We start from the raw sequence: 21,549 nt of genomic DNA on the forward strand, positions 1-21,549 counted from the left end.
GTTTACCTGGTGCTCACTGCCGTGTGCCAAGGGTCCTGCTCTTACCACGTTTGCAGGCAGGAGCTGGTCCAGGACCTCAGTCCCCATCCACAGGCAGAGGGGAGCAGCCAGTGGCTCTCCTCCTGCTGACACCCCTGACCCCAGCGGTCAAGTGAAGAGAGGTGGGTGGCGGTGCTCACTCCAGGGGGAGCCTCTAAAAACCAGTATGGCTGTGTAGGGCACGTGGGCAAGGCGGTAGGCTGAAGATGAGCTGCAGTTTCAGACCTATAAAAGCTACGTGTTTAGCTTCGGCTGGCTGTAACCATCACAGTCTGTGGAGGGTGATTCATCCCACCATTCTCAGACAAGTGCCTAAAAGAAATATTTCCAACAAGAAGTCAGCACGTCTGCCTCCCCACTAGCTGGGGCCGAGCCTGGAGTGCGACTGGCTGGCGAGGGTACATAGTCATGCTCTGTCTACAGCTTGACACCCTTCCAAGCACCTTCCTGGTAGACAAGCAATGTTTTTCACTGTCTATTTAAGGTACGTGTATGTTTTTAAGGAGCTGAAGGGCATGAGGTGGCAACGGTAGGTACTGCCAGAACTGTAGGGGAGGCAGGAGATAAGATGTTAAGGATCTGATGCTGGGCACAGGCGAGGGAGGCGCTGAAGGCGGCAGAGCAATGTGGCTGAGGGCAGGTGTGGACTTGTCCACGGCAGAAAGAATTTGGGCAGTCTTTTAAGGCTCCTCTTTGATGACTGTGTTGGAAGAGTGGGAACCAAAGCAGGGACATCGTCACAGGAGCAAGTCCTAGGAGAATCTTAACAGCATGGCAAGTGAACCTCAGGGAGCCTGGATTATTGCTGTGGAAGTCAGAGGAGATGTTGGCTGTGGTAAGGTGAAGGGCTGAAAAGGTCTGGACAAAAGCATTGGCAGAGTGGGAAAGGGGGACAGATTAGGTACAGAGTCAAACAGATAAAGCCATAAAGATCGAGGCTCCAGGTGGATATGCAGATCAAAGGAGAGAGCTGGGTTAAAGATGAAACAGAGAGCAAAAGCTTGAACCAATCTCCTTAACATCTGCTAACGCATGAAACCTAAGGTGTGACATATATAACAAACACTTTAATTGAGAGAGGGGGAAGAATTGACAACAAAGAAGTGAAGGGCATCCCCAAACCTGGGAGAGATACGTTGCTGCAGCTTGATGGAGCTTTCATAAGTTAGAGGCCGGCTCCAGTGCTATCACTCTTAAGCAAAGCCTTTTGATCCAGCAGAAGGCAAATCACCCTCCAGGTTCAATGGGAGCAGGTTGAGGCCATGTGTTGAGGGATAAAACCTTAATGTGTGACTTGATGGTCACAAAGGCAAAATAAAGGACTAATATCATATGGTAGTGCTTCACACCTTGCTGCTGCAAGTACAAATGCATACATAAAACATGGAGCTGTAGAGTCCCAGTGAGAGACCTTAATATCAAGTGAAGTAGCTGTGCCATATCAATGCCATGGCAAAGAAAAAATCAGAGATGTGTTTAAAACAAAAATGTAAATAATTAAGTCCAAACAAGATGTTCTTAGGATTAAACAGGCTTTTCCCATTCATTAACAGCCAGAGTTTTGTACATCTACCACAGCTTTCTCGATGCAATAGGCCTACAGCCATCAATCCGAAGCAGCGTGTATGCTTCCCCTGGTAAGATCCATCTTGCTTAGGAAGGACACAGTGCTGCAAAGTCATAGGAGAAATCCTTATTTTTTAAAAAAAGAAATGTCCTGTGCTCTGAATTTAGTCAGGACACCAGCAAAGAGGAGTGACTAAAACACACCAGTTCAATTGCCAAGTGTAGAAGGAAGAGTAATGTGCTACCTGTTACGAGTTGATTCACTCAGGGAACTTTCACTGTATTTTAAAACCATAATGGCTATCCCAGCTGGTACCAGAGCAATGGCGTTTCTCCTGATGACCTCAGATTTTGTTTGATAACATCTTCCATCACATGCAGCGATTGCGGAATGGCAGCCAGACCTGAATACAGCGTCAATATTCCCATCTTGTTTCTGTTGCTCACAATAGGATCCATAAATCGATGGTAATCATCTTTAGCTGTGAAATACATTTTAACAACAGCTTGCGTCCAGCTTTGGAAGGTGTTCAACTTCTACTATTTTGGAATCTGTGAGTTAAACACCTTATCCTGCATTTTGGTAGGAGAGTGAGGTCCTCTGCTAAAGGTTCCAAGTAAGTCTTAACAGCAGCAAACACAGCTTCATGGTATGTGACTTGCACGTGCCTTTGTGGCATAGGTAGTGGGGCTGGGCTGGGGCGCCGTGTGGTTGTCTGTGTGTGTTTGTCTCTGCTAAGAAGCCAACTCCACCTCACCAAGCATGGCTCTGCTTGGGGTGGCTCAGATCTGTCTGTGGTTTTGCGCAAGGAGACACCCAGGCTGAAGAGAGCCCGCTGGAGGGTCAGAGGGCTCTGCTTCACAGCGAGGGTCAGGGCAGCCCCCCCAGACCTCGGGGAGATGCTGCATGGTGAGGAAATCTGGGAAACGCACATCTGCTGGGAAACACCAAGCGAGCCTGGAGGGGGTGGCCTGGGTCGTGCAGGCGGGGAGCAGGGGCAGGAAAAATGCCCCACGGCTGCAGGGCTGCTTCGACAGTTTGAAAAAGACCCTGAGTTTCCCGCTGCCCCCCCAGCCTCTAGTTGCCACAGCTCAGTTTGCCTGGGCTGCGCACAGAGCCGGGGCTCGGCACTGGGCACGGGTTCCCATGTGGAGAAGGGACAGATGTGCCATGTATTATGAGCAAGAACATTAAAGGAGAAGAGCAAGATAATTTGATGTGCATGCCTCCAGGCAGGGGCAATAGATAATTTTGATGGGTAGTTGTAACCCACACAGAAAAACTAAACTGTGATCAGTAATTTGATGGTATGGTAAAATCTTTTGTTGGTAAAGGAGAGCTGGTGCCTGCAATCAATCACTCAATAAACATAGACAAGCCTGGAAAGTGATCAGGACTTTTTACAGATAGGCAGAGATTTAACCAAAGACAAGGAAGAGCCCTTGACTCGTTCGGTGTGATTAAATGCAGGTTCATGTATTATCTGCTGCAAAGAATATCTGTGACTGTGAAAGATTATTGGTAGTGAGGCACATGAAATGTCAGCTGCTGCTTTCAGGGAGCTGAGCAAGATCTATTGCCTGGTGATAATTAACTATCCATCAATAAATGATAAGTGCTCCAGGAAATCAACATGAGGAAGAAGTTGTTCAAAGGAGAAAAGCAAGTCATTAGAAGGAGCAAACGTACTGGAACACTTACAGGAAATAGATAGCACATCAAAAAGCACAGATCTAATGCACATGGAAGTGGTGGAGGTGGCAGGAAGATGTCAGAGCTGCAAGCATCTGGCTGGAGGCCACAAAATGAAAAAAAAAATTATGAAAAGAAAACTTCCAAAATAGGCCAGGTTCATTGCACTGCACTGATGGAACTTGACACAGAACCTGTCCCTATTGCACCAGGCTGACTGTTAGAAGAAATTTAAAGACTTTTAAAGATAGCATTTGCCAGCAGAGAGAAGGAAACACCCACTCTTCAGTTTTTCACACATCACAGAATCCCAGACTGGTCAGGGTCAGAATGGACCTCTGGAGACCACCCAGTCCAACCCCTGCTAGAGCAGGGTCTCCCAGAGCAGGTTGCACGGGATCGCACCCAGGTGGGTTTGAATATCTCTGGAGAAGGAGACCCCACAGCCTCCCTGGGCAGCCTGTCCCAGGGCTCCGTCACCCTCAAGGTAAAGAAGTTCTTCCTCATATTCAGAAGGAACCCCCTGTGCTGCAGTGTGTGCCCATCGCCCCGTGTCCTGTCCCTGGGCACCGCAGAAAGGAGCCCGGCCCCGTCCTCTTGGCACCCGCCCTTAAGGTGTCTGTAGACACTGGAAAGGTCCCCTCTCAGCCTTCTCCTCTCCAGGCTGAGCAGCCCCAGCTCCCTCAGCCTGTCCCCATCAGGGAGACGCTCCAGCCCCTCATCATCTTCACAGCCTCTGCTGGACCCTCCCCAGTAGTTCCCTGTCTCCCCTGAACTGGGGAGCCCAGCACCCCAGACGTGCCCTCCCCAGGGCAGAGCAGAGGGGCAGGGTCCCCTCCCTCGCCCTGCCGGCCACGCTCCTCCTCGTGCCCCCCAGGGTCCCACGGGCCCCTTGGCCCCCGGGACACACTGCTGGCCCGCGGGCAGCTGGCACCCCCCGGCACCCCTTGGGCCACCGGCCGCTCCCCCCAGCCTGTGCCACCAGCCCACGTGCTGGGGGCCCCGTCCCCTCCCCCAGGCCAGCGGTGGATCAGCCGAGCAGGACGGGACCCAGCCGTGCCCCTGGGAACCCCGCGAGCTCCAGCCCCCAGCCAGGCCCTGCGCCGCTGGTGGCAGCCCCTGAGCTCTGCCTGCAGCCAGGCCCCAGCCCCCCGCGCTGTCCCCTCGCCTCGCCCAGCCCCTGCGCTCACTGCCAGCGTGGGACGGGGCAGCGACAGGAGCCTCGCTGGGGTCAGGGCAGGCAGCGTCCGCCGCTCTCCCCTCTACCCAGCCATCGTTCCCTCACAGAAGGCTGTTAGCTGGGTCAGGCGTGGTTTCCCCTTGGTGGATCCATGTTGGCTGCTCCTGATGACCTCCTTCTCCCCCAGTGCTTAGGCGCGACAGGCCCATCAGCCCCAGCAGTTCTAACCTCAGCTCCTGCCAGACTCTTGTGGGGCTTCTCCAGGCAGTCAGGAGCATTTACTGTCAGGTGCACCTCGCAGTTAAGCCGCTGGTCTTCCAAGAGCACTAACTTCCGTTAGTTGCGGGAAAACTCAGTGTTTTAGTGGTCTTTGTTCTGCTAAGTGCCTGATGCATAAGGCTTACTCCAAGAATTTTTTTTTTCTCTCATTGTGAGCCTCTACAAAAGCTAACTGCTTACATCGGCTGGAAATAGCCTTCAGCTTCCTCTTTTCTTCTACACGATTCCTTCTGTGTCTTTGGTAAGCAACTTTCAGGACCAAACAATTACATTAGAGCACTAGGTAGCGAGACAGGTGAATGAACCTTAACGTTTCACCTCACGCAGGGATGTGGGGAGGACACCACCCTGGCCTGCAGCTGCTGAGCCGAGGTCACAGGAACTGACTTCTAGGCCCACAGTTCAGCAGTGGCAAAGCTGCTTGCAGGTGGAGAAGGGCTTCCAAAATATGGCAGTGAAGGTGAGAGAGGGAGAAGGAGAGAGTGCCTGGAGTAGTGTCAGGTCTGACTAACCCTTCTTCTGCTTGAAAAAGGAGAGCTCAGATGCAGGATTTCTAAGTTTTGCAGTTATTTCCTGACCCTTTTGATATTGCAGTCATTAGAGGTAGGTGGGAGCAAGCAGGAAGTCGTTAGAAGTGCAGGAATCACGGTTCTGGTGTTTATTAAAGATGTATTTCTAGCCCTGGTGCTTGTGAAGAAATGGCTGAAAACAGAGACATGGCTTGTCTGGCATAGAAATTGAATTGGAGCTCCTGGTGCAGGTAGCAAAGCACCTGCTCTCAGCGCCCAGCTGGTGAGTGTGGTCAGGCTTCCCCTGTGCTGTAGCAGTCACGTAACGGAGATCTGGGAACCCAAATTGTTGATGGAAGCAAAGAGCTCAAAAGGAAAGAAGACAAACCTTTAGAAAGCCAAGCTTTATTAATCCCATTGCCTGCAGAGAGACTAATTTCTTGTTTCATTTTTCAGATATTTAGATTTTTTAAAGACAATCCCTAGTTTTTGGAGATTTTCAGGTGAGTCTGGGGTATCTAGGGGGGTAGCAAAAGTGGAAAACAGCTCTCTATGGTATTGTCACAAAGACAAAGCAGGGAAAAGCACAGCTGAGACTGTGAACATGTAGAAAGAGGGAAGAAGTCCTTAACGTGACCTACATGATGGTAGTTTATTAATGCTGCAACCCATCTGTAGAAGCTGATCTCTGATAACAGCATTTGTGGTGTTTCCACACTGGCCACGCAGATTTTGTCGTTGGAAATCACTGCACTTCCTGGCAATGTTATAATTCAACCCAAGTATCAAAGGCATAAGGAAGGCTAGTAATTAATAAAAAAACCCTTAGTGCATGGGTTTCCTGTGGGTCATAACTAGCCTAGGGCTTTCCCCAGGGTTAGGCTGGATTAAATCTCCCAGCCCCCTGCCTCGGAAGCTGGCTTGGTGGTTGAATGCTGGGAGCTGCATTGGCAAAGCCTCTCTCATGCCGGTTTTGCCCGTGCACTAGCAAGCTGGCTCCATGGATCTCCCGAGGACCCCCAGCCCAGCATCTACCACCAGTCCTGGCATGGGGTTTTACACCCTTGAAGCCTTGCTCCTTGGCATGTCATTCTCTTGGAGTGGAGCTAAGAATGCCGCAAGGCCTCATTTCTGCCTTTCCTCGCATCCTCTGCCTGGGCGAGGCAGCCTCATCGCCCTGTCCTGGCACTGCTACCCGGCTGCTAAAGCTCCCTGGGGGATTGCCAAGGCAAAACCCCACCATAGCTGCTGTCAGCTGAGGTTTTAAGGCAGCAGACCTCAATATAGAAATGGCCATCAGCTGCTCTTTACATTCTGGTAATACAAAGTCTTCGGAGGGGTTTATTTATTGTAAGGTTTTAACCATGCTAGGTGAGGGCACTCTGCAGTTAATTTCTATTCCCTGTACAAAGAACCAGCTTAGTTCATCTCACACATGTCGATGAGAGATCAGCCTGAATCAAGTTTGTTTTAGCTGTTAAATCACATTTTTCAATTGTTTAAATAGCTGAGACAGAATTTGCACAGTAACATTTTAGCTTTTTATAGCTGTCAAGAAGTAATACAAATAATTACTACCTTCCCTGGTGGGTTTTATCTGATTAAAGTGACATGTCTGCTTATGCAAGATATTTCAATAGAGACATTCAATAAAGTCAGTAACATTTAATTTCCCCTCTCCTCCTCTTTTTACTTTTTTTTCTTTTTTTTAAGCTACATTTCATATTTATTTTAAAGTCTTGTTTGGATGTTTAGGATATTTCTCTTAAAAGACTTTACGTAACGAAACAATTTAGCAGAATATTTTACGTGCTTGTAATGAAATATTTCCTTACAGTATAGTAAGGTACTAACATACCTTGTTCGTGCGAAGGAGTACAGCACCTGCCTGTGCTAACTGCTGTGGAAATACTGCTGGAGCTAGGGGTGAGCCAAAGTGGAAGCCAGAATTTTCTCCAGATTTCAAACGGGAAATGTTGAAGGAAACAGGAATTAATCTGGAAGCTGCCTGCGGTGTCAAGCGTTTGGTGAACTTGAATAGAAGAAGCTTTTTGTAGCATGTTTTGCTGCTACAAAATTCCCTAGTTTTATGTATTCTCAAACACAATTTTCCACTGTTTCATCCGTTACCTGGCTTCACACACAGAGGCGCTTCTTGCAAAAGGCTCGGTGCCTATGTCAGCTTCCAGGGTTGGGCTCACTGGCACATGGATGGTAAACCCAAGGTGTTTAAATTCCAGTCATAGTTTTGACTCTGAACTCATTTAGACAATAAATTTTTAGGTTCTGTGGCATAGGATTTGCACCACACAATAAATCAGACATCCCTCTTACATTGTCTCTTGGGCAGGTGTCTTTAGAAGGTCAGATCAGCTTGTTGTCACGGTGGTGGTTTTGTCTACAAAATATCTTTCAGGTTATGGACACCAGGAAGCAAAAATGAGCCTTTTCCCATCCCAAGGAACACACAACATCTATGAGACCCACACTTTCTGTTAGTTTATATGCGTGGTTTAGCAAGCACTGGCTAATAGATCTTGTCTTAGATGAAAAGGCAGATGGCAGACTCAATGCCGGCCCCAGGGAGCCTTGTGTCTCAAGTTGCCTTACAGAGGGGAGCTTTGGGAAGATGAGAAACACATGAGAAAGGAGAAACACATGAGAAAGCCTGCCCATGGGGCTGCAGGAGCTGAGGCCAGCCCTCTCGGTGCAAAGAGAAGATTCCCACGGGACCAGTGCTGGTGGTGCAGGGGGTCCCTGGGGGTCCCTCTCCCATGGCGGGAGGCTGTGCCGGTGCCATCTCATGTGTCCCTGCCTCTTCAAGCTGATGTAAAATACTGCCCAACTCTTGTCTTTTCTATCTCTGTTAAAATACCCACCAGATCCCCAGCTTCTTTTGTGCTTTTTCTTTCTTTCTTTTTTTTTTTTTTTTTTTTTTTTTTTTTATGGTTTCACTTTAGATGTGACATTTCCCTTGGTTTTGTGAAACTGCTGAAGGTGTTTTGCTCCGTTTTAAAGCTGTCAGCGGTCTGTATTTAGATTTCTGTGTAGATTACATGAGACAAGTGAGGTTGAATGGTTTATAGCTCCTTTCCTCCCTAGTGCTGCCTTGTGCGGTGAATCCTATAAGCCAACACATTGATATTTTGCCCATAAAAATGATTCTATGAAATGCAGCTTCTTGTATTACTTTATTGTTACTAATGTTCATTGATTTCTACTAAAACTCCCTCCAAATACTAAAACACTGTATGGAAAGACACAAACATCCACAGCAAAAATGGAAAATGGTATTTCTTTCTATCAACACCATATTTCTTTGAATCTGATGCTCGGTTACACTGAGGCCACCTTAAGCTGTTTCAGAGTATATATATTAAAAAAGCACCACTCAAAGGGAGTTTAGATATAATTTAATCCTACTTTAAGAACACTTTTCCCTGTCAGCATAATACGAAGTGGTCCTGGTTTCAGTGAGGACCTTCTCCTACTCTTGCAGAAGCTCAAGACACTGAGGGCAAGGCAATACAGATTTATTTACCACGGATTTTAATTCTGTACATCAAAATCCAAAACACCCCTCATCGGTCTACCCCAGTAATTCTGCACAACCAAAGAGAATCCAGGAGGGCTTCAGTGCAGCACTATAGTATGCAACTGCAGAAAACGTTTATCATTCCTGATGGCAAAGATTAAAAAACTCACCGTTTATTTCAAAGAGATAAGTATGACACCTTAACAATTCTGTCTTTTCCTTACTGCAGACATTTCCATTTCAAGCCCTGACAATATTAAGGCAGAGATTTATTAGAGTTCATCACACAGCCTGAATCCTTTGGAGCCAAAGTATTTATAATGATCTAAAAGTGACAGTGTCAACAGTGATTTGAATCATTTAGTCACTATGATAAACACTGGATTGCCCGAAAATTTAAGAGATGCACTGAGAACATAAGTCACCCAGAATAAAAAACAGTCAGTGGCAAATGGTTTGGGTTTGCGACACCCATAATGACCCAAAGCAGAAGACTGACCAAGAGGAGCTAATGATGGAGTCATCATACCCATGTGATATGATGACTCACGAGCCCATGAAATAAAAACAGATGTCCTGTGTGAACACAGTACCTACCTTTCTACCTGAAGAAGTCAGCGCTGCATTTATCAGCAAAGAACTAGAGTAGAACCGTATAAAGCACAGACTAGATGTTTGATACTCGCAGGGCAGCAACTGCTCTGATCATCATTTTGCCTAATGAAGGTTTGATGTAGATCAAGTCTTGATCGATGTGTTAGATGTAGCCTGGGATAAATTAGAAAGCAAGATATGAAGAAGGAGGAAAAAATAAATCAGACTTCCAACCTAAACTTCTGTACTTTATATCAAGGTAGGAAGAGATGCAAGAGAATGAGGGAAGGCAGGAGATGTCACTCAAGGTGGCTCAAAGCGAGCAAGAGAACTGATCTGAGAGCGATCAGGGAAATTACCGGTGAGGCAACAAAAATGTTAAAAAAGAAATACTGTGTTCTCGGGATCCTTGGAGACGGATCTAAATCCATAAGTCCTCTCGAGAGGCTTCAAAGGAAGAGACACTGGGAAAAAAAAGCAGCTGGGTCTCCAACTTGGCATACAAGATATGAGCGGGTCCTTCTGTAGGACATCATGGCAGAAGCTGAGAGAGTAGTGGAGGAGTGGGGGAGCAAGGAGTGGAAGAAGTGTCCTCAGCAGCCTGAAACCTCACAGCCAAACTATGCTACGCTCAGTCTGTCCAGTATTCCTGTTCCCTTGGGCTTGATTGCCCAAATTTCCTTCCCTCCTCACTAGCTGAGCTTGTTGCTGTCAACACCATCTAAACATTCTCAGGGCACATCTCACCTAATGAAAACACACTGCGCCAAGATTGTCCTGTGTAAAAAGTCCTCACCGATGTAATTTTAGTTCCTAATTTGTGATTTTTAAAAAGTGTGGCTGTTCATATATTTCTATTCTCTTTTGAAAGGGGATCAAAACCCCTATTCATACTCTGGACAAGCTGTAGGAAAGTATGTCACTAGGAGGTTTTTCAGAAAATTTCTTGTCCTCTTACAAGATCCTTCAAAGTTCTTCAAGGCCAAAGTGTCTCAAATATTTCCTCCTTTTCAGCAAATTAGGAATTAAACTCAGCTCACCTTGGAAAGTTAATTTTCCATCAATTTTGTGTGCAGCTGCCTAAAGCGTGATAGAAAATGCCCTTCAGCAATTTTTATACTTCAGCCAGTCAGTTGTGGTTCTGAAAAAAAAAAAAAAAAAAAAAAAAGCAGAAGAAATGACAGGCCACAGGGGTGATATAAAAAGCATTTAGAAATGTACTTATAGCATGGAGCTGGATGTTATAAGACCCACAATTAGTAGCTATTCCCACTCAACTTTTTAGCTTCAATAGGAGCACTTAAAAGCAATTGAAAACTGTTGGTTGAATTTAGCATGAAGTCAGCGTGGACACAAGCAACATAAGAACAACAAATGGCTGTAGGAGAGTTACTGGGAGAGCATTTTCATTACGCCTAAGTAGATCTGGGATGCTCGCGTCAGCCTGCAGTGCAGGTTCATTGTCAAGAGCTGTTTCCACAGGGTCTGGCAGCGGTGGTCTCGGCTGCCCCTGCAGGGATCACTGAGGCAGCGGCAGAGGACACGGGCTGAGAAGCTGTTTAGGTGAGCATGAGTCAGGTCCAGTGGCTAAACATAATAATTTTCTTCTTCTTCTCCAAAATAAATAAAACCAAAATCGATTTCTAGGTTATAGCAAATTGGTCTGGTTGAATTGTTTGGAAAACACACTAGCAACGGCTCAATACGGGAGGACTGCCCTGGGAACACTGCAGGGCAGCCTGTTTGGGTTTGTGTGTCCATAAACAGGAGACATGCCCTCGGCTTCCAGGGTGTAGGTCTGAAAAGATTTCCCCTATGGGAACAGCCTGAACAGAGAACAATACCTTAAACAGAACAGCCTGCTGCAGTGAATAAAATAAATATAATGAAGGGGTTGGTTTTTTTTAAACCAAAACCATAGCTTTTGCCAATCTGTTTTAATTATTAAAGAACTATTTTAGTTATTAGAGAATTACTTTCTGCCTTGAGCAGCATTTGGCAGAAGATGAGGCAAGAGGATTGGGTATTTTTTTTGAACAGTGGACTGTTCTATTTCAGTATCTCTCAGATGAAATGTTATGATTTTCATCTTTCATAATATTGATTCAAAGTTCTAATGGGAAGTTTGCAAGGAACAAAATGGAAATTCAGTGGTCAGGAAAAGCTCTGGTGGAGGCGAAACTGGGACTAACTCTTGTGCATTGTCTGCTGCCCTGTTAGTGCCCATCACTGGTACCCAAGAAAAGCCACCAAGCAGCAAGGAAGAGGAAAAACTGTGAAGCAAAGCAGCCTGGGTTGCCAGTGCTCATCTCCTGCTGTGAGCAGGGTGTAAGACATGTCAGTGGGTGGCCAGAATCCTGCTGGAGCCTGGAGATCCTTAGTTACTTATGGACCCCACAGAAGGGATGCGCTCTGCTGGCACAGGCTGTAGCATCTCTGGCCTCCTCCTGTTCGCACTGTGGCTGAGAAACAACTGTTTTGGTGCTCCCTTTGCTGTGCTTCTCTTTCCACTCATGAGCGAAGCCCCGCTGGCCCTGAGATCCTGTGGGTAAATGGACTCCCCCAGATCCTTTCTGTCTCCTGCTTTCAACAGGAGAGGCAAAGAAATCCCTTTCCTTTCTGCAATGTTGTATGCCATGAAAACACAACAGTAAACAAGAGGGAAAATGTTAAGTAAGACAACTAAATGTTTCCTATTACCCAGTGAGAAGTGACAGACTCCCTCTTACATCCTGTATAATGTTGCTATCTGAGTTGCTGGGTGCTTGAAGCAGAGACGGCTGCATCCACAAATCCCTAGCAGGCTGCTTCATCTTCTTTCTGCTTTTGCATTATTTCCTTAAGACGCCTCCTGTTTTTTACTACCAGCACATTTGTTGATTCTTCAGAGCCTAAAGGTTTGACTTCTCCCTTTGGCTGACGGCACCGGTTTGAGCCCGCTGTGGCAGCAAAGCCCAAGCACGAGTCCCACTGCATTTACCAGCCAGGACATGCACGCGCTAGTGAGACAAAACCTGCTTTTCCACCGCTTCTGGCCAGCGCAACTGTATTTATCAGGGCTGACTTTTGTCTGCCCACTGGTGAAAGCAGATTCAAGTGTTTTGCACTATGGGAGCATCCTTTCTCTTTCTCCCTTGTGATTTCTGAAGGTATTTGGGGAACCACAGCTGAAGTTAGGCTCTGAAAGAAATGTTGAGGCTACCAAGGGCTGTGGTGTGCATCAGCTGCTCACGGGCTCTCAAATGGACTTCTCTGGGCTCTGCACCGCTCTTTAGGCACCACCTGTGTTTAAAAATCTGACTCATGCAGCTTTATTTGTCAGGGCAGATAGAGAAAGGCAGAAAAGAGATTAGTTTTAAAGCTGGCTTATCCTGAGGTGATAGCTCTTTGAAATGTCAGCACTATTGATGATGGGCCTACTTCACCCACATAATTAAACACTTCTACCGAAATGTCACTGCTGCCGCCCAGCGATCTGATGGACGTCTCTGGCTGGGGGACATTCTTAAACAGCCAAATTGTTGGGATGCTGTGGTGTCCGTCAGATGTCCCCTCGGTTCTGAGTGCTACTGAAGGCAAAGAGGTTAGTCAGTTCTATGTAAAATGATTACTCTCCATGTCTAAACATCCTAACTGTCTCTAATACGGCGTAGATTCACATGACCTTTTCCCACAGCACCCAATTTTTGACCTGTCCTACTGCCTAAACCTTGTTTTAGTAGCCCTGATTGGGCAATGAACACGGACACCCTTCAGCAAATAACTGACAAAGGAGAATGTCTGGTTTAATCTGGATTTTGTTTATTTAATGAAGGTACAGAAGCCTGCTCACCGACACTCAGCAATCTCTTACTCCTCAAGGAAAACAGGGTTTCCTGCTCAGCCCGAGTCAGACCTTGCCTTGCTGTTCTGCCATGGGAGGGCTATCCTGAACTGGCCCAAGGAGATTCCTACCAGGAAAAACTCCCTAGTGAGTATCAGAAAGTATGCAAAGCTCAATATTCAATTTGGGAAAATTAGGTCATGAATCTCTCCTCCAGTCATGCTGTACATCTATCTTAAAAGAAAAAAAAAAAAAAAAGGTGAAAAAAGTAGAAAAAAAAAAGAACCCTTAGCTCCTAGCCTGGCAAAAAATGTTCCAGGAAATGAAAATCTAATAACTGCTGCTGCATGTCAAAGACCTTATGAAAAACAAATGGAAGACAGTCACCAACGGAAACTTGAGATGAGTTGTGGGACCCACTGCGCATTTTCTTTTTCCTTTGCTCTTCGAGGGAATTGCTTTCACCAAGCACTGCAAAGTATCAGGGCGCGTGCAGGCAGCATTCTCCTGGAATTTGTGACAAACTGCTGCGGAGCAGCATTAGATTCCACTGTTATGTGCAAGATCTGGTTTTGGAGATAGTTTGTAATGTTGCAGGCCTACATTGCAAAAAAAGAATGAGCCATTTCAGATGTCAGTCTCATTAATTATTACACTTTCTAGTATTACTGTTATTGGTTGAGGTCAGTCCATTTTTTACTAAGCTTTTATTTTTCAAGAATGCAACACTTTGCCCAGATCCACAAACCTCAGGATGAAATATGTGCAGATTTTTCTTCCCTCAAAAGAAATACAGTATTTGAGTTTTGATCTGCTGTAGTTCTGGGTGAAATATTCCAACTTTCATATAAGAAACCCCAGCGGTGTGAATGGCTTTCCTCCCTACTTCCACCACTGGGCAGCAATAGCTCTCAGAGGCTTCCCAGCCAAGATGAATGACCTATTGTGCTAGACACTGTCAAACATATAGCAGGAGACGGTGTCGACCACAAAGAGATTATTTTCTAGATGGAGAAGGTGCACAAAGGCAGCCAAAGGAAAGTATTGTTAGCTGTCTTTCACAAATAAGGAAACAAGACACAAGTGTTAAAGCCCAAGACTCCTCAGATGCATTGAAACCACTGGGAGCTTGGTGGGTTATTGGTTGAATAAAGCAACGTAACCTGTGTCACACAGGATGCCTTTGGCAAGGGACTGAACGGAGATATTGCAGAACCCACACCAGAGATGAAGAGTCTAGCTTTCTTTTTGAGGAAGAAAAGATAAGAGGGAGTGAAAATTTCTGTCCATGGGATATTGTGCTGACACACACAAGCAAGCAATTAGAAGGATAAAAGAATACGGCTATTCTGGAAAGTTACTCTGCAAAAGAGTTTTTCTGCCTGTATTTGGTGAGGCATCTCATCAAGTAGGCAGAAAATTAATTCTTTATTTCTCTGGAAGTTTTTTAACCTGTCCTGGACCTTATAAGAGGCGGTGATGCCATGAAAGAGTGGGCCGAAAGAGCATCAGTAGGTTTGATTCCCAGCTGTTCACTTTGGTTTGCTCGCTAACCTTGAGTGTGGCTTGAAATTGATACAGGAACCACCAGAACTAGAAGCATCATATTTCTAAAGTTTGAACTTCATAAGAATCACAGAAGGCTTGAGGTTGGAAGGGACCTCTTGAGATCCAACCCCTTGCTCAAGCAGGGCCACCTGCAGCTGGTGGCCCAGGTCCATGGCCAGATGGCTTTTCAGTACCTCCAGGGATGGAGACTCCACCACCTCTCTGGGAAACCTGTGCCAGCGCTCGGTCACCCTCACAGGAAAAAGTGTTTCCTGATGTTTGGAGGGAACCTCCTGTGCTTTGCTTTGTGCCCATCCCCTCTGGTCCTGTCACTGGGCACCACTGAGAAGAGCCTGGCTCTGTCCTCTTTGCTCCCTTCCCTTGGGTATTTATCTACTTGAGAACAGATGCTTGAAGATACTCAATATATGCATCTGTATGCATATATACAGCTCGTTGGAATAGCCTGGGCGTGCCTTTTTTTGTGTTTTTAACATTATTTTGGAAATGTATAATTTATGTCAGTGGGGATTATAGGCAGAGGTGTTCTGGGTCAATCTCACAGATCACTTTACTGCATTTTTAGGTAACCAGATAGAATCATCTTTAAATGCTGCACACTGTTAAAAATCTGGCTACAGTCCTGTTGTGTGAAGCACTCACGTACAAATATGTTGCAGACTGAAAGCAGATTAGAATATGTAGCATACAATGAAGTGCAAGTTATAGCAGGGCATTTAAGACAGGCATGAACCTTCACAACACCAGTTTCTCAAACCTGGAGGAAAGCAGGCTATTTTAAAAACTTTTCCTTGGGGTTATCCTGTGATCCACCTCTCCTCCTTCAGTTTAATGTGCTCCTTTTAATTACCTTCACTAAATTCACATTTAATGAGTATCAGGTGCTCTGTTATTACCTTTACCAGCATTCAGTTATCTCCTACAACACTTTTCCAGTTCAGATGATTTTTCCATTCCAAAGTTATATCAAAATGTCTTGGACGTGGGGAACAAAAAATGGAGCAAGAAACCAAAAACATACAAACAAAATACATACCTCTGCAACTTTGAACTAGAGCTTATCTCAGAAAGTTGTTGTTGGTTTTGTTTTTTTTTTTTCCTAGGTGGTAAAGGGGAAATGAGATCTGAAATACCGCAGATCTGGAATACTGCATGGAAGAAAAGAAAAAAGACATTTTCTTGAGCAAGGTATAATTACAGCTAGATACAATTAAACCAAATTCTTTTGCTATAGTGTGTGGGAGTGCAGCGACAAACCCAAAGCAAGCACATACTTGGCTACTTGCTGTATCAGTAGGATTCTGGCTAATGCCCGCTGCTACCTTTTCAGACAATTATAACCACTGACCATGAAGCAGGGTCTAAATGAAGCCTGAATCCTCCTCTGAATACACCATTTGTCTCCTGTAAGAGGCAATGAGTGAAACAGAAGTTTACTGCATGAGAGGCTCTGCTCAGGTCTTTAAAGCAAGTGCACAGAATGAGTAAATTAAGCTGTGGAATTGTTTATTACAAACAGGCTGTATATCTTAACTTTTCCCAATGAATTGCATAACTACAGGACCTAAAAACCACAGACACACAGAGACAAACACACACACTTTTAATTAGACTATAGCCAAAAAATATTAAAGCATTTTGTAAAGAAATGAGTCACTATAAAGCAAAGTATGAATAAACGCTGTTTCACAATAACTAGGGTATTGACACATGGCTTATAGGTAAGCGTAAATGGCCTTTTCCTCTTTTCTTTTGGTGTGGCTTTCGTTACTATTTCTGCTGATATTCTAGGAATATCAAACAAAGTAACAAAGCTTACTCTTCCCTTAGTCCAGACAGGAGGAACAGACACAAGGTAGAAAGACTGAAAGCCATCTGCTTGGGCAAGAGTGCAGAAGATGGAACGGAGAATATGAGGAAAAGTACAGAAATAGGAGCTACAGATACGGTGAATGAGTAGGAAAGGTACTGATATCCCCAAGAATAGAGACACATGCTGTTTCATAACATACTGAGATCTACATCACGGCCAGGCCCCTCTGCTTGGTTCGGTACCTGCAGGACCTCTAACACCTGCTTGGGATCACCCCACAGCAATCCACCTGTAGAATTCATTCTGCTGAGATGAGGTGATTTTGTTCTAAACCCAAAAATAATCAAGGTGAGGTGAGAAAAGGTGCTGTGCATTACTGCAGGTTGGGTGGCACCTCTGCCTGTCCCCTCACGGTGGTCTGGAGCAGTGTCCTTTGGGAGAGAGCCCTGAGGCACCTGGGGCAGTGCTCCTACTGCTCAGCAGCACCTCTGCAGGCTCGATATGAAAAGCAAGAGTCCCTACAGGGGTTAAAATGAGAGGGGAGAGAGGCAGGGAGGTTTTTAGCACCCAGGAGACGGTAGAGGGAGAACATCCTCACCTGTCAGGCTTGGGAGAGCAGAGCATCCTCACAGCTCCTCCAGTTGGTACCACTGGAGGAAAGCGAGCTCTTCCTCCTCTTCCAGCAGTCTTCAGCCACATACCCCACTCCCCATTCTCCGTGCCAGCCTGGGGACTTGCTGTGGTTTATGGGCAGATCTTTGACAGGGCTCGAGCCTTCACAGTGAAGTTGGTACGTCTACATTTTGCCATGCCAAGAACAAAACGAAAAAATTGCCCCATGTCTCTCCATGACACCATCCTCACAAGCATGTTGGGATGCTGAGAGCAAGGTAGCATCCCTGGGCTGTGACAGGTGTCCATCCCACAGTGTGTGCCTGGCTTTGGTTTTCACCCGCTTCTGCCAGGCTTCTTTTGCCAGGAGTGAGCACGAGCACAAGCACAGCTCTGCAGGGACGTGTTAGTGCCACAGGCTGGGGAAGGAGAAGGAAAGTGGAACCATCAGCCTCCAGCTCTCACCTTCAGTCTTGATTTGTTCTGTGTTCATAGGCCTAAAATGCAAAATTATTTCCAAAGATTGAAAATCTTCTTGTTGCTCAAGAGATTACTGTGCTGTCAATTCCTGAAAGGTTGTCCTATAGCTTACAGATGAAAGTTTCAGGAACAAGACAATATCCACATCATCTCTACCCATCTACTGTGGGATACGTTTATTTGCAATATAGGCTATTGGAGTTATTGGGGTTGTAGATTCTCAGTATATGCAACACGGAGCTTTTTTGGACACGTTCTTTCTGCTCATCTTTAATTCCCAGTAGCAAGTGACTAGCAACTCTGTGGCAATTGCAGTGATGTTTATATAGAAAAATAATATTAGAAACATCCTTAATACTCAGCTTCCTGCAAACCACTCCAGCAGTTGAATAAAAGGAGTCAATATTCCGGGACCAGACAGTTTTCTGTAGACCACCTGTGAGTGTTGGGCTTCAGATAGGCAGTGAGCAAAGGATTTGCAAGGTTGCAAAATGCTAAGCTGAAGGAAGAATAAAGTGTGTGCTTTTGTGAGCTCCTGCAGCATGTAGCAACTTAGATAAAAGAAAATGTATTTAGGAGAATTAATGATTTCTCACAAGGTGAAAGAAAGAGAGAGTTTCAGACACCTAACAGGGAAGAGTGACTGGTAGGTGGAAGAAGGCAAGGAAGTTTGTGACAAGACAGCTCAAGGCAAGAGGACAAGGAACCTGGGGACTCTAGCCCATGCTTTCTGGGCTTCAAAAGTTGCATTGCTCCTTGCAAATCCTGAATTATGGTGAAGGGGCAGCTCACTGGTGTGACTTAAATTTGAAAGCCCAAGCGCATTTGGACATTGAAGAACGTAGCGATGCATTGGTTGTCCTTTGACTTCCTCTGAAAAAGAAGAGGATCCATCTGTTCACTTCAGCCAGAAGACAACTCCTTGAGTGATTTCCTGTGATAGCAGAGATCAGAAATCACTGTTGGATTCCTGTGCTTTCAGCATTTCGTTTCTGTGTTTCAGGGAAGCTCAGCTAGGTGTTTCTTTATCCATGTCTTTATTTTACTTGTAGCTGGTGTTTCTTGTTGCCTGAAGTAGAGATCTAACCCATCAATTCATCTCTTTGTTATCATTTGTGAACATAAAAGAGAATAATTGATGGAATTGGTGTATAATCCTACGTTTAACAATTTCCTGAGGGTTAAAGGCTTTTCTCTCTATTGCTTTAGAGATAAAAAAAAAATCCCATAGGCTCAGGTCATAATTGAAAACACACTACTTTCAATATAGATTATAGCACACACAGGAATGAATGTCTTTAATTCATGTAAACCCAGCCCTGCAGTCCTCCTTTTTCACTGTTACCGTCCGTTAGCCACCAATTTGAAAACAGCAGAGCAATGATTTGATTTCATAATCAAATAGCTGAGCAGAAACCATTTCCTCCAGCACAGCTTCTACATTTATATTTAAATGAACTGCCTGTGGCTGGGAAGTTCTGCCTCATTTAGAGACAGGAGTTAAAAGGACCTACTGTGAGACACAGGGCAACACGGAATTAAAAGATCTGGGTGAATTTCAAGTGTCTGAGAGCTAAAAGAAAGCATACCACTCGTTCATGTGTGCTGAGGCTGAGTCTGGAGAAAGGTTGGACCAGGGTAAGTCTGGTCTCATGCAGGGAGCCCGGCCACCCCAAAGCTGCCTGCAGCTGGCCCAGGACTGAGGGACCCCCGGCAGGGACATGCAGTGGTGTCACCTGGTGTGGCTCTGAGCAAGGGCAGCTTACCCCCCTGCAGCTCACACAGCGTGCACAGCCCGTGGGAAACCTTGGAGAATGAGGGGGAAGAACCGAGAGCTCATCCAGCAGGTAAAGGAGTCATGAAGGAGCTTGGGACTCCAAGCCATGTGCTGTGGACCTGTCGCTGTTGTTTCCTCCGTAAAGCCACAGTTAGCAAAGAACTATTAGCTTACACACTGATTTAGTACCGTTAGGGTACCCCACCTGGTCCTCCCCCAGACATTTTCTTCTTTAGAAACCACTTTACAAGCAGGACCTAGTTAATCCTTATAACGCACTGCTCAGGGGAGAGCATACCAGCCTCACCTCGCTTTACTGTCAAGGAAACTCAGGCATTGGAATAATTTGCCCAGTGCCTGCCAAGACACCCACCTGAGGGAAGTAAGATGAACTAGCAGGATCGGTGATCCTATCCAGCTATGGATGGAAACAACCTCCTGCCAAGCAGGATCTGCTGCCGAGCTTCATTCAAGCTTTCTTTTTCCACAGGGATGCTGGTGCTCTCACTACATGACAAGTCACTGTAATTTCACAGGAGAGAGAATAACAATATGTAACTAAAGCGTAACACAGGAGGAAAAGGTCAGGACAGGGCAGAACCCCTCTGAGAGAAGTCTTTAAATAACCCCCTCTCTTCTTTTGCATGTGCTTTGTCTCCAGGAGTTAAAACAAGGAGGCTGGTGCTCATACCTTGTGCTCGCTCCTTGACTCAGGTCTCTGGTTCCCCAGCCAATTTTCCCAGTCAGGTGTTAGGAAAAGTACCAAGTGCTGCAAGCTCCTGCTGCAGACTAAGTGTAGTTATTCTGCTTCTGCAGGCTGCTGCTCACGCTGAGCCCTGCGGGGAATGGGCTGCACGGGCACCCGCAGGAGCACCGAAAGAGTATGCCAAGCCAAATTTACTTGAGCGGGGAAAATATTGCCTTTCTGGCTGCTTCTGAAGTCTTGCTGCTGTATTTTATTGCTGAAGAGACAAAGTTAACCGTTTGAGTGAGGAAGTTTGCAGGGAACCGCCACGAGATGTAGGCAAGAAGCGAGTGGTGGCCAAGCTTTCTGCGACAAGCTGAAGGAGGGGTGAGACTAAGGGATAGATCCTCTCAGGTAACATCTCTCTGGTATGTGTGCTTCAAAACGGGTGGGAAGGTCACGGCACCGTGCAGCTCGCTACCTTAGAGAAGTAAAGGCTAGTGGCACCCAAGTGGGCGAGAGGGCAGGAGCGACGGGGTTTGTTAAGGGGGTTATGTGCTGGCAGCGTTTGTCAGCCCCCAGGAAATCTTCACCCTGGTGTTTCACACTTCTACAAAATATGAGACAGTGGTTTTGGAAAAAGGAAGCCGGAGTAGTTAGTATTATTATTATTGTTATAATAATAATAACAATAATGATGATAATAATAATTATTATTATTACTACTAGTGCTACTATTACTACTACCGCTTCATTTTCTTTCTGTCCAAAGCCTTCTTTTAAAATTAAAACCATATATATGTATGCTGTGATTATATACACATATATGGTTTTAATTATATTTTGTTTTAATTATATACAAAGAAAAAAGAAAGATAAGGAAAAGGAGAAAAAAAAGGACATGAACATAAATTTAACAGAAAATACTCCCATATTTCACTGTGTTCTGTAAGATGCAATCCAGCATTTATAAATTGCTTACAGTTACTTCCTGCTCAGCTATTTTCCTCACTTCTTTCTTTCTGAATGTCTATTAATTTCTGCCCATCGTCAGTGACTACTACCGGCACCGTTACTTCCATTACCTACTTCCAGGCAGCTCAGGGCAACTTATATCTCTTTTTTACTCATCCTGATGTGATACAACTTTAAAAGAATACAGTTTCAACAGTTACCAATGGCTGAACAGCAAAAAATCAGAGATAAATGTTCATTTTCTTACATGAAAAGGTCATTAGTTATTTTCTGTATAACACTCACCCTGGGCAGGGTCTAAGCAAGTGAGCCTGGACTCCTAAAGTTTCTCCCTTAGCCAGTTGGAGTAGGTATTACAGGGGATATTTTTCCTAATGCTGGCTGGGAAAGTTAACAGCAGCGATTGCTGTTAAAGAAAAT

The sequence above is a fragment of the Falco biarmicus genome, chromosome 2, assembly GCF_023638135.1.
Source record: "Falco biarmicus isolate bFalBia1 chromosome 2, bFalBia1.pri, whole genome shotgun sequence".
In the NCBI taxonomy this organism is placed as follows: domain Eukaryota; kingdom Metazoa; phylum Chordata; class Aves; order Falconiformes; family Falconidae; genus Falco; species Falco biarmicus.